This window comes from Canis lupus, chromosome 32, assembly GCF_003254725.2.
Source record: "Canis lupus dingo isolate Sandy chromosome 32, ASM325472v2, whole genome shotgun sequence".
NCBI classification, from domain to species: Eukaryota; Metazoa; Chordata; class Mammalia; order Carnivora; family Canidae; genus Canis; species Canis lupus.
This window is the reverse complement of record NC_064274.1, coordinates 7,963,785-7,973,906: the sequence shown is the minus strand read 5'-3', so window position 1 is coordinate 7,973,906 and position 10,122 is coordinate 7,963,785. Positions and strand designations below refer to the sequence as shown.

At 38.0% G+C, this 10,122-nt stretch overlaps 1 long non-coding RNA gene across 1 annotated transcript; it reads right to left on the bottom strand.

Moving 5' to 3' along the window:
* Window positions 1-613: 613 nt before the first annotated feature.
* On the bottom strand, window positions 614-4,114 carry LOC125754178 (uncharacterized). Its single transcript, XR_007407727.1, has 3 exons — window positions 3,990-4,114; window positions 2,742-2,809; window positions 614-679 (listed from the first exon to the last, which is right to left on the bottom strand). It is a non-coding gene; the product is annotated as an uncharacterized LOC125754178 (long non-coding RNA).
* Between the last annotated feature and the right edge of the window lie 6,008 nt (window positions 4,115-10,122).

Here is a 10,122-nt window from a genome sequence, read left to right as displayed (position 1 = left end):
CTTCCATGAATAACCCATAAATACCCCTCTGATTCTATTGAGCTATAATTGATATATAACCTTGTATTAGTTTAAGATATACAATATAATGTTTATATATATTCATATATAATGATTATATGTATGCATTATATATGCATATATACATGTGGGATGCCTGGGTGGCTCAGTGGTTGAGCATCTGCCTTTGGCTCAGGGCATGATCCTGGGGTCCTGGGATCGAGTCCTGCATCAGGCAGGACGGGAAGTAGGGAACCTGCTTCTCCCCTGCCTATGTCTTTGCCTCTCTCTGTGTGTCTCTCATGAATAAATAAATAAAATCTACATATCCACATATATGTGATTTTATATATGTATGTGAATATATATACATTTATGTATGGCTATATATATAGTGAGTCATCACTGCAATGAGTTTAGTTAATATCTATCACCTCACATATTTACAAATATTTTTTCTTGGGATGAGAACTTTAAGATCTCCTTAAATTTCCATAACTCCAGTCTTATCACATGACAAACATGAGACAAATTCCAGTAGCGAGGCATCCTACAAAATACCAATATTCTTCAAAATTTCAAATCATTAAAAACAAGGGAAGTCTGAGAAAATGTCACAGCAGAGAGGTGTCTGAGGAGGCACGATGACTAAATGTAATGTGGTATCCTGAATGGGCTCCTGGAACACACACACAAAAAGGATATTAGGTAAAAACTAAGTAAACTGTGGACTTTAAGTAATACTATATTGGTTCACTAACTATAATGTGTATTTTCAGGTAAACCAGATATTTGATGGATTTCTTTTTCATTTTGGACATTTTACACAGACTTAATATTAAGCTAAAGAATCTGATGAAACTTGGACTGTTTAGTCAAATTTCATATTTCCTAAATGATATGGTGATGAAGATATTTGTAAATATTTAGAGGAATAAGTTTTTCCCTTTTAATCAGTTTTTTGGCATTGCAGAGTCATAGCTTGTATATGCTGTAGGAATTGTTCCTTTTCTGTTATCCCTTTCTCTCTAGATTTGTTCTCTTCTTTTCTCTTTCTGACATCCACAGAATTCTTTTATTAGCCAAAATTCTAAGGCCTTCCTCTAGTTGAGCCTTTTCAAATATTCTCAAATTTCAATTCTGGCTAATCCAAACTGGGACAGATGCTCTCATTGGATAGGATGAATCAGGGTTGGGCACAGACCCTACAGTGCCCTTTCTCTCTGCCAGGAGATCAACAGAGAATCTCTGAACTCTCATTTGCTATACTCAGAACTGAGACCTTGTGATACTATTAACACCTTAAAAATTGTGTAACCTGGGAAGAAAACAAACAACCAAAACTAACTAATTATGGCTTGAGGGAAAACTGAAGGGGAAATGTGGTTTTTATACTTGTTTCTATTCAAGCAGGGGAGATGCTGGACCAGTCTACTTACATTCTCTATTCCTCAGGCTACTCATCTGTGGAGTCACCCATAAATATCACAGGTAATACAGTGAAATAATGTCTCATCAGTTGGCTATATTATGGGATGACATTTGTGAGCTAGTATTATGAGAAAATTAAATAATTTAAGATAGTGTGCATGAGAATATCTGAGAAATGTCTATAGTTCTGGAGGAGGAAAACAGCATATATTTTGTTAGGAGCCCCCTGATTATGTGATTGATAGCAATACAGACATTCCCCATCAGAAAGGAGACCTGCTGGCCTTGATGACATTCTGTTAGGTTCCTTGGACAGGATTTGACAGTTTTGCAACATTAAAATATGCTCATTTGCATCTTCCTTAGGAACATCTGGAGAGGGGTAAAAAAGTGGCTTTGGAAAGCTGTTCGACTCGCAAAACACTGAGGCTGAGCAAACATTCCAGCTTTCCCTCGCTGGCCATCACTCACACCCAATGTATTTATTCTTTTTCTCCGACAAGAGAGCAACATTTGGAATAGCTCAAGCTGCTGAGTTAATCATTGAGACGCCATGGGGATGTTTTAAGCCATAGACCTACCCTCCTCGTATGCTTTGGAATCAACACAACGACCAAGCTGAGTGAGGCAAGTGTTGCAGCTTGTCTGTTGCAGGCAAATCATATTTGCTACCTTTCAAATGTCCCATCTCTGTTTAAAGCATCAATGCCAATGGAAGGAACTTGCCAGTATTTCAATGAGTCATTGGGTTTAACTCAACATTGACCCCAAAAGATTTTTTAACTATAATGAGTGCATTTCTCTTTTATTGTGAAATTCTACTCTTTTTTCCAAGTACACTGGGACTCAGAAGCTGGATTTTACCTTGTCATTCTTGAATTGTGGTAGAACCTTCTGAAGTCACTCTCTGTAACCGTAACTCCCTCCTTCTTTCTCAACACCTAACTCAGTGCTCTAAAATCAGTCACACATGGGGTACCTGGGTGGCTTAGTTGGTTGAGCAGCCAGCTCTTGACTTCTGCTCAGATCATGATCTTAAGGGTCCTGGGATGGAGCCCCAGCATCAGGCTCTGCACTTAGGGAGTCTGCTTGAAGATTCTTTTTCTCCCTCTCCTTTTGCCCCTCCTCCCAATTCATGTGCTCTCTCTTTAAAATGAATGAATGAATGAATGAATGAACAAATAAGCCTTTTTTAAAAAAAACAGAACAGTTATATTTTACTACCAAAGAAATATTGCCTACCACCCCCTTCTTTGGTCCTAGGTGAAGCTAGGCTCTGAGGTCTGACACTCAAGGGAATGGTTCCTTACCTTGTTTTTAGGAGACAAATGTGTATCTTTGCTTTGTTCCATGGCACTGGTTACATATTTATATTCAGCTGGAAAGTCAAATTCAAGTATAAGGGATGAGTAGGCAGGTAAAGCATTACCCAGAACATGACTTAAAAGTCCTGAAAGACTGTCTAGTTGGAGAAAATCATTAAGATACTTATTGTCTTAAGTTGGCTTGTGAGTTATTGGAACTCTATCAAAAAGTTAAGAAATACATTGAAATCAAGATATGTCTAGGAAAATGTGTTTCACATACTGTGCTTAAGGGTATGTAAATGTAACCCTTTCCATTTTAGCTTGTAAAACACTATTAACAATAATATAATAATAATATAATAATAATGATGATGATTGGGGCCCATGGCTTGGAAAAACTGCCATTTACCATGGTGGAGTCAATGGGGAAGTATTCATGGAAATTGATATTGAAAAATTTAAAAGTTCTGTATATACATCCTACAGCATAGCCGAAGTCAGAATTTGGGTGAGGGGGCCTTTTGTTATCTGGGTAGTTGCTTTGGACTTTTGCTTTATTTCATAAGGGCCAAAGAGTCAATCTGTATTTCTATCAACAGGTGATGATTAGAAAAATCAAGATACCTGGAATCCCAATAGGAAAAAAGATAATTTCTACCTTTTCTTCCCAGGTAGCAATGATAATGTACAGAGTTCTTTGAAGTGCTTTAAGAAAATCTCAAAGCGTCTTTTTTCCTTATTTCTCTGATGCTTTGTCTTATATTTCTCCTGTTGAGGCACTGTTGTTTAATACACGGGGATTAAAGTGTTAGAACAAATAATGCCCTGCCAGCTTTTTGTTGTTAAAAAATGGTTTCCTTGTTTTGGTTCATCTCCGTTAACTGAAAAGGTCCTCACCTAATCATGTCCTCTTGTCATTGAAAGGCAGGAAAAGAACTAACACAGCAGAGAAGAGTATTTTCAAAATCAATCCTTCATATTTAAAAGAGAGATCCATCCTCTCCAGGAGGTGCAAACATAGTCATTAGAACTGAGACCTCCATCTTCTCAAGTGCCCTTCCATTTTTTCATACTGAGAGGAGCTTTCAGGTGCCTGCTGGGCTAACTAAAATAGATGGCTTTTTTCCTTTAATGGGGTTCAGTTTGATTTTCTGTCATTGTGGTCAATGACACAAGACCTGTTCCACTGTCTGAATGCTAGAAGAACATCATTTTCCCTCACATCATTTGAGATGCATTATTTCCACTCACCTGTCAGCTCAATATCCTTTTTTGGAGATATTCTTTGATCCTGGCCCTAACATTTCACAATTTTTCAAGAATGTAAGGTGCATGGGTCCACTGGATAAAAGTATTTCTCACTTTTGAAACTTTTCTGGGCTGTAAAGGAAGATAGTGAATCTTTGAGCAGTCTTTCCTGCTTTATGTTAGGTCTCTGAAACAGGGAAAGAAATGATTTTCCTGTAATTTCCTTCCATTGTAATTTGTACAAATGGTATAAGGGATGAAAATCTCCATCTCAAAAGGAGATGGAAATCTCCATCTCAAAAGGAAGGCTCTGCTTGATTCCCAGATCTCAGACAACATACAACCATCCTAAAAATGATCCTTAAAATACCCTTAGTACCAGCTGTGTATCAGACGCAACTCTTGGGCTATCCAAGGCATACATATTAAGACAGTCTGTACCCTAAACAACTAAAGTCACACTCAGAAAATCATGGCTTTTAAGTCACAGCACCCTGAGTATTGAGCACTTAAAATGTATTGGGCATCGAGCCTAGTGTTTTCCATTCTTTGATTCTATTGCACTCTAGTAGTAATGCTAGAAGCAAGAATGGTTTAACCCTGTTTTGCAGATGAGAAGACTCAGGCCCAGGATGAAGAAGTAACATTTTCCTAAAGTCACCAGTAGTGGCAGAACCAGATTTTAAACTCAGATTTTCTGTCTCCACAACAAAGGCCCATGCCACACCCCTTCCTCTTCTACTCATCCTAAAGGTATTAATAAGGCCAGACTGGGAGGGAGTTGGGGATGGAGTGTTTGGAAGAAGAGAGTGTACTGTTTAAATTGTGATGATTTTAGACCTCATGTTTGGTTTTATGAAGGGGTGAAGGAGAAGAGAAAATAGAGCAACAGCCCCTTTCTCAAGAACCTCCAGAAAACACATAAAAAAATATTTCCCCCACAAAGATCATTGAGCAAATGTTCAAATATTCTCTGGGGTTATTTGACCTTGACTCCTGGAAAGAGAGAAGATCTCTTTACTAAGTAAGTCTTTGGTACTCTCAACGTTTGGGATAAAATTTACAATCTTTGTGTCACGACAGTGTCAAGGGTGTGGCAACATCATCACTATGTGTCTTTCTCATGTCTCTTTTGCTGGTGCACACTCCTGATTGTGGAGAGGTGCAGCAGAGATATCTGCTCTTTAAATGGCTCTAAGTAATGTTGCCAAGAAGTACACTTACATTATTTAAAGACCTTTTAAAAGAGAACCCTCCCCCCTTCTAGCACACTCTTGGCTGATAATCCCTATTAAACAATCCGCTGCTATATTTCTTGGAGACATTATTTAAAATCCTTTTAAAGTGCAGTTCTTCCTACTTCCCTACGATTGATACCTGTGAAGAGCTTAATAGTATCAGAGAGGGGGGGTGAATGGGAGGGGGAGAGGCAGATGACTGCTACTTAAAAGGATTTAAAAGAATGTTGCAGCCATATTTCATAATCGAGATGCCTAAAAGCCTACAGTAAGGGGGAAAAAAGGGCTGCTGCTTCTTTTTCTAGGCATTAAAAAAATTGGAATATATTCTTCTGAGTTTGCTTCACTTGCTAGAAGAACCATTGAGAAGATTACTGACCAGTCTGTAGTAGGTTCATATTCAGAGTCCAGTGCTCCTCTAGAGAAACTGCAAAAGACCTGAAAATTTTCTAAAGTAGAGTTTGAAAGTGCAAATATCTATAGAATCTAGAAAGAGTGAAGTGGGCTGCATTTAAGACAATAGGAGCTCATGTACACTTTTACATTTAAATGTATACGTGTATGTAACGTATACATGTATGTACTTTACACACACTCTACACAGTATACATGCACATATATATGCATATATATAAATATACATTATACTTAGCTTAAGCAAGTAATACATATAGCTGATATTTACTGAGTACTGTGGTCCAGGTACTGTTCCTAAACTTCATATGCAGTATCAGTACTATGGTGTATATACTTTTGTTGTCATCTTATTAAAAATGAGAAAACTGAGACACTGAAAATGAGACAGCTGAATGATTCCCACCCAAGCATCTTTATACTCATTCCAGGACCCAGGTTCCTAACCATTACACTTTTCTGAGTGCTCAACCATCCTCTTGTAAGGGTTGGAAAGTAGTCCAGGTGGGAATCCATAAATGAGCTGTGATCTTCTTGCTGTCCACTCCTGTTGTTGTTCCCCTTTTCACCTTTGTAACCTTTACTACTCAGCAGCGTCACTAAGGTCAACACACTATTTTGAAGCATTGATAAGAGCTAATGATAGATTTTAATTCTTTCCATAACAGATTGGGGTTTTTATTTGCACAGTTGCTCTGAATGCCATCTAGCCTTCCAAAATTAAAAGATCTTAGGAAACCTAGAGCTTCAAACGGATCTAGGAATTATTGAGCCAAGTTATTGACTTTTACACATGAAGATACTAAGACCCAGAGGGAGCAAGTGACATGCCTAAAATGATACCTTTGGTGGCAAAGACAGTACTAGAATCCAGGTAGGTTATTTGCTACTCTAGCGAAATTTTCCTCCTATTCCTATTTCCATGCCTTATGGTATACATCTTTATCATGTCCTTCAACCTCATCTCTGGGTTTGGCCATGTGGCTTACTTTTGCCGACAAGCTACTAGCAGATGTGTTGCAAATAAATTTATTTAAAGCACTTGCACCATGAGGCTTGCTTGTTCTTGTATATCTGCCATTTCCATGGGGAGAAGAGGGTGAGAGAAACATGGAGTTAACCTTCTACAGCAAAGCCCAGCCTAGGTCATTCAAACCCTTACTGGCCCACACACTCATGAGAAGTAAGTCATTGCTGTTTTAAGACACTGAATTATGGGTTGGCTTACTATGGAACAATAGGTAAAATTAGGTTGTTTTGTTATTGTTGTTGTTCCCAGAATGTTCTTTGAAAAAAGCACAAGATCTTTAAATGATGGAGGCTCATTTTTTTAAAAGATTTTATTTATTTATTCATCACACACACACACACACACACACACACACAGAGGCAGAGATATAGGCAGAGGGAGAAGCAGGCTCCATGCAGGAAGCCCAATGTGGGACTCGATCCTGACACTCCGGGACTCGATCCTGGGAGTCCGGGATCACGCCTTGAGCCAAAGATAGAGGCTCAACCACTGAGCCACCCAGGGGTCCCTCATTTTTTTTCTCTAAAATGTTCTATACTAGCACTCATTTAAAGCAAAAAAACAAAAGTAATATTAAAATACATTGTCTTACTATTTGGGTCCCAGCTCAGATAGTGCCCCCCAAAGAAGTTCCTTGACAACTAATAAAAAATTATGCTTCATCTACCCAGTTGCTCTAGCATATTGCTCTGCTCATTTATCTGGATATATTTATTTACGCCTGTTTTTAAATTTTCTCCACTAAAATTGAAATCCCATGAAACTAATCTTACTTGTCTTGCTCACCTCTGTATTCCTAGCACCTATTACAATACCTAGTACATAGCTGGTTCTCACTAAACATTTTTGAAGGAAAAAAGTTATAAAGCATTTGCATTCTGCCTGTTGGATGTTTTGGGGTCTGTGTTGTAAGAGATTTAAAAAAAAATCATCCATGAGAGGCACACACAGAGAGAGAAAGAGAGGCAGAGATATAGGCAGAGGGAGAAGCAGGCTACCTGCAAGGAGCCCAATGCAGGACTCGATCCTGGATTCTGGGATCACACCTTGAGCCAGAGGCAAATGCTCAACTGCTGAGCCACCCAGGCATCCCTAAGAGATATTTAATGAACAGTCTAAGGAACTAGGGAAGGCTTTGGAGAGGAGATCATATTGAGGAGGCCCAGAGAGATGATATTTCACCAAGTTGAAGTGTGTGAGATAACACAGATGCAGTGGCACTCCAGAATAAATAAAGACATGGAAGTATGAAAGTTCTCAATGTACCTGCAGCAGTCCAGCTTGGCTGGAGCTTAGACTCACATATTCATAGTGAGAATGGGAGAAAGATGAGCCTAAAATACTTCTTGGTTCCAAATTGGAAAATGGCTTGAATACCATCCCAAGGATTTCACATTCTATAGTTTAGATCATAAGGTTTTTAAGCAACAGTACATTTGGGAAGAGAATACTGCTGGTTGTGTGAAAGGTGAAGGGAGTAGAAGTTAAGGCTGGAGGCAAGAGACCTTTTAGAAGACCACTGCTGATAGTGCAGATGAGAGATGCCAACTAATGCAACTAAGGTAGTGGCAGCAGTGGGAAACAAAGGGCGAGAAAGGCATTTAGAGATGTTGGAAAGAGAAAATGGATGGGGTTTGTTGACCAATTTGACAGAATGGTGTGGAAAGAAGTCAAAGGAAGAGTAGTAATCTAGTGTATATGACCAAGTGGAATGTGCTACTAAACTGGAAAGAATCGGAAGAGAAACAAATTTAAAAGAAGGAAATGAAAAAAAAAAATAAAAGAAGGAAATGGGTCTTGGATATGTTGGATTTCATTTCAAAACCTGATTACATTCAAGGCTTATGTCTGGAATAATTACTCCAAGTATGTACTAAACATGAGCCTTCTGAAATAATCATTCATTACCTTTATTTTTAAACATCCTCCTATACCTGTGCACTACCCATAAATAGACATCCTGGTAAAGTTAAGTAAGCACCTTTTCCCTCCTCAGCTTACAGTGTTAGACAGAATTGGTTGGTGGCAGGATTCAAGATATTTTGCATTTAAGTTTTTGTCAGACAAGGGAGATGAAAAGAAATAATCTATTCTCTGGTTATTTTACTACACAACATTCCTGAGCCAAATCATTTATAGTCATGAGTAATGAGCTGATTGGTGAAGAGCACAAGATGTGAAGGTAAACTTGGGTATAATGTTGAGGGACCTCTGAGAAGAGTCAGAAAGGTGTTGATGTTTGCAGAAACCAGAGCTGAGCAGTGGAGCAGGGAACACATTTTCTGTGCCAGACAGCAAAAGGTCACAGCAGAAGACCAGAGTTACCAAGTTGGTGTGGTGTTCCTAGACTCGACTCTCTTGGAAGCTTCAGATGAACTTGATATATATAAATATATATATTTATATATATACATATATTTATATGTATATATAAATAATTCAAGCTCTATGCATTCTAAAACTTTATTCTTAAAAACACCTTGCAATCCTTCTTGATACCCACACTATATATTCTAATACTCACCATCAATTCTTTGGAACTAAACTTTTTTTTTTAGACTCTGACCACTTCGAATCTAAGTTGTTTGTGTCCATTGAGCCTATGAATATTTCTATCCAGGTTAGACTTATGCTCTGTCTCTCCCTAACTAAGCTATAAATTTCTTGAAGGCAGAGGCAATCCCTTAGGTATGTTTTATATCAGTGTTTGGCACTCAGTAGGTCCTCTTATGAATGTCTGCTAAATTTAAGAACAAATGAATGTAACTCCTTTTGATTGCTGTTTTCACTTTTCAAGTGTGGAAGGTTGTCATCAAATCATTCCTCTGACCTGACATCTCATGCATCTTAGAACACCATTCTTCTTCATGAAAGAGTAAAGACAGGCTTCTAAACAGTGCAGAATAGAGAAAGGGCTGGTGAGAGGAAAGTTTTGGTATTAATAAATTTATTGTGAAAAAGACTGTATTAATGGAAAATGCCATCATTTTGCTTTAGTCCTACAGAACTCAAAAGTCATCTCAGTTAAAAAATTGAGAAGTGCATGTAGTGAGATGGAAGTTTCCATTAGATTGGATGTGCTTGAACCTCTATTGAGTGTAGCCCTCTCAGAGTAACATGAAGGGATTGCTTATGACAACAAATCATCTCCATTCTGTACTAACAGTGATTCATTTAGGCCTGCTGTCCATGTTAAGATGAGATCCCTATAGGACAAATCCAATATGAGTAAAATTGGCAAAACTTTCTTTAAAATGATGGGAAATGAAAAGAATAGCCTAACCTGTATTTTCTTTGACTTTTGTTCATCATCTTCTTGTAACATAACTTCTTGTGAAAAATACACTGAGAGTTTAATCACATCCTGTAGTCTTGATAAAAAGGTAAGCCACAGTAGATGTTTTCACAAAATTGTAATTATATATGCAATTGTTAAGCCTTCATCTTCCTAAAC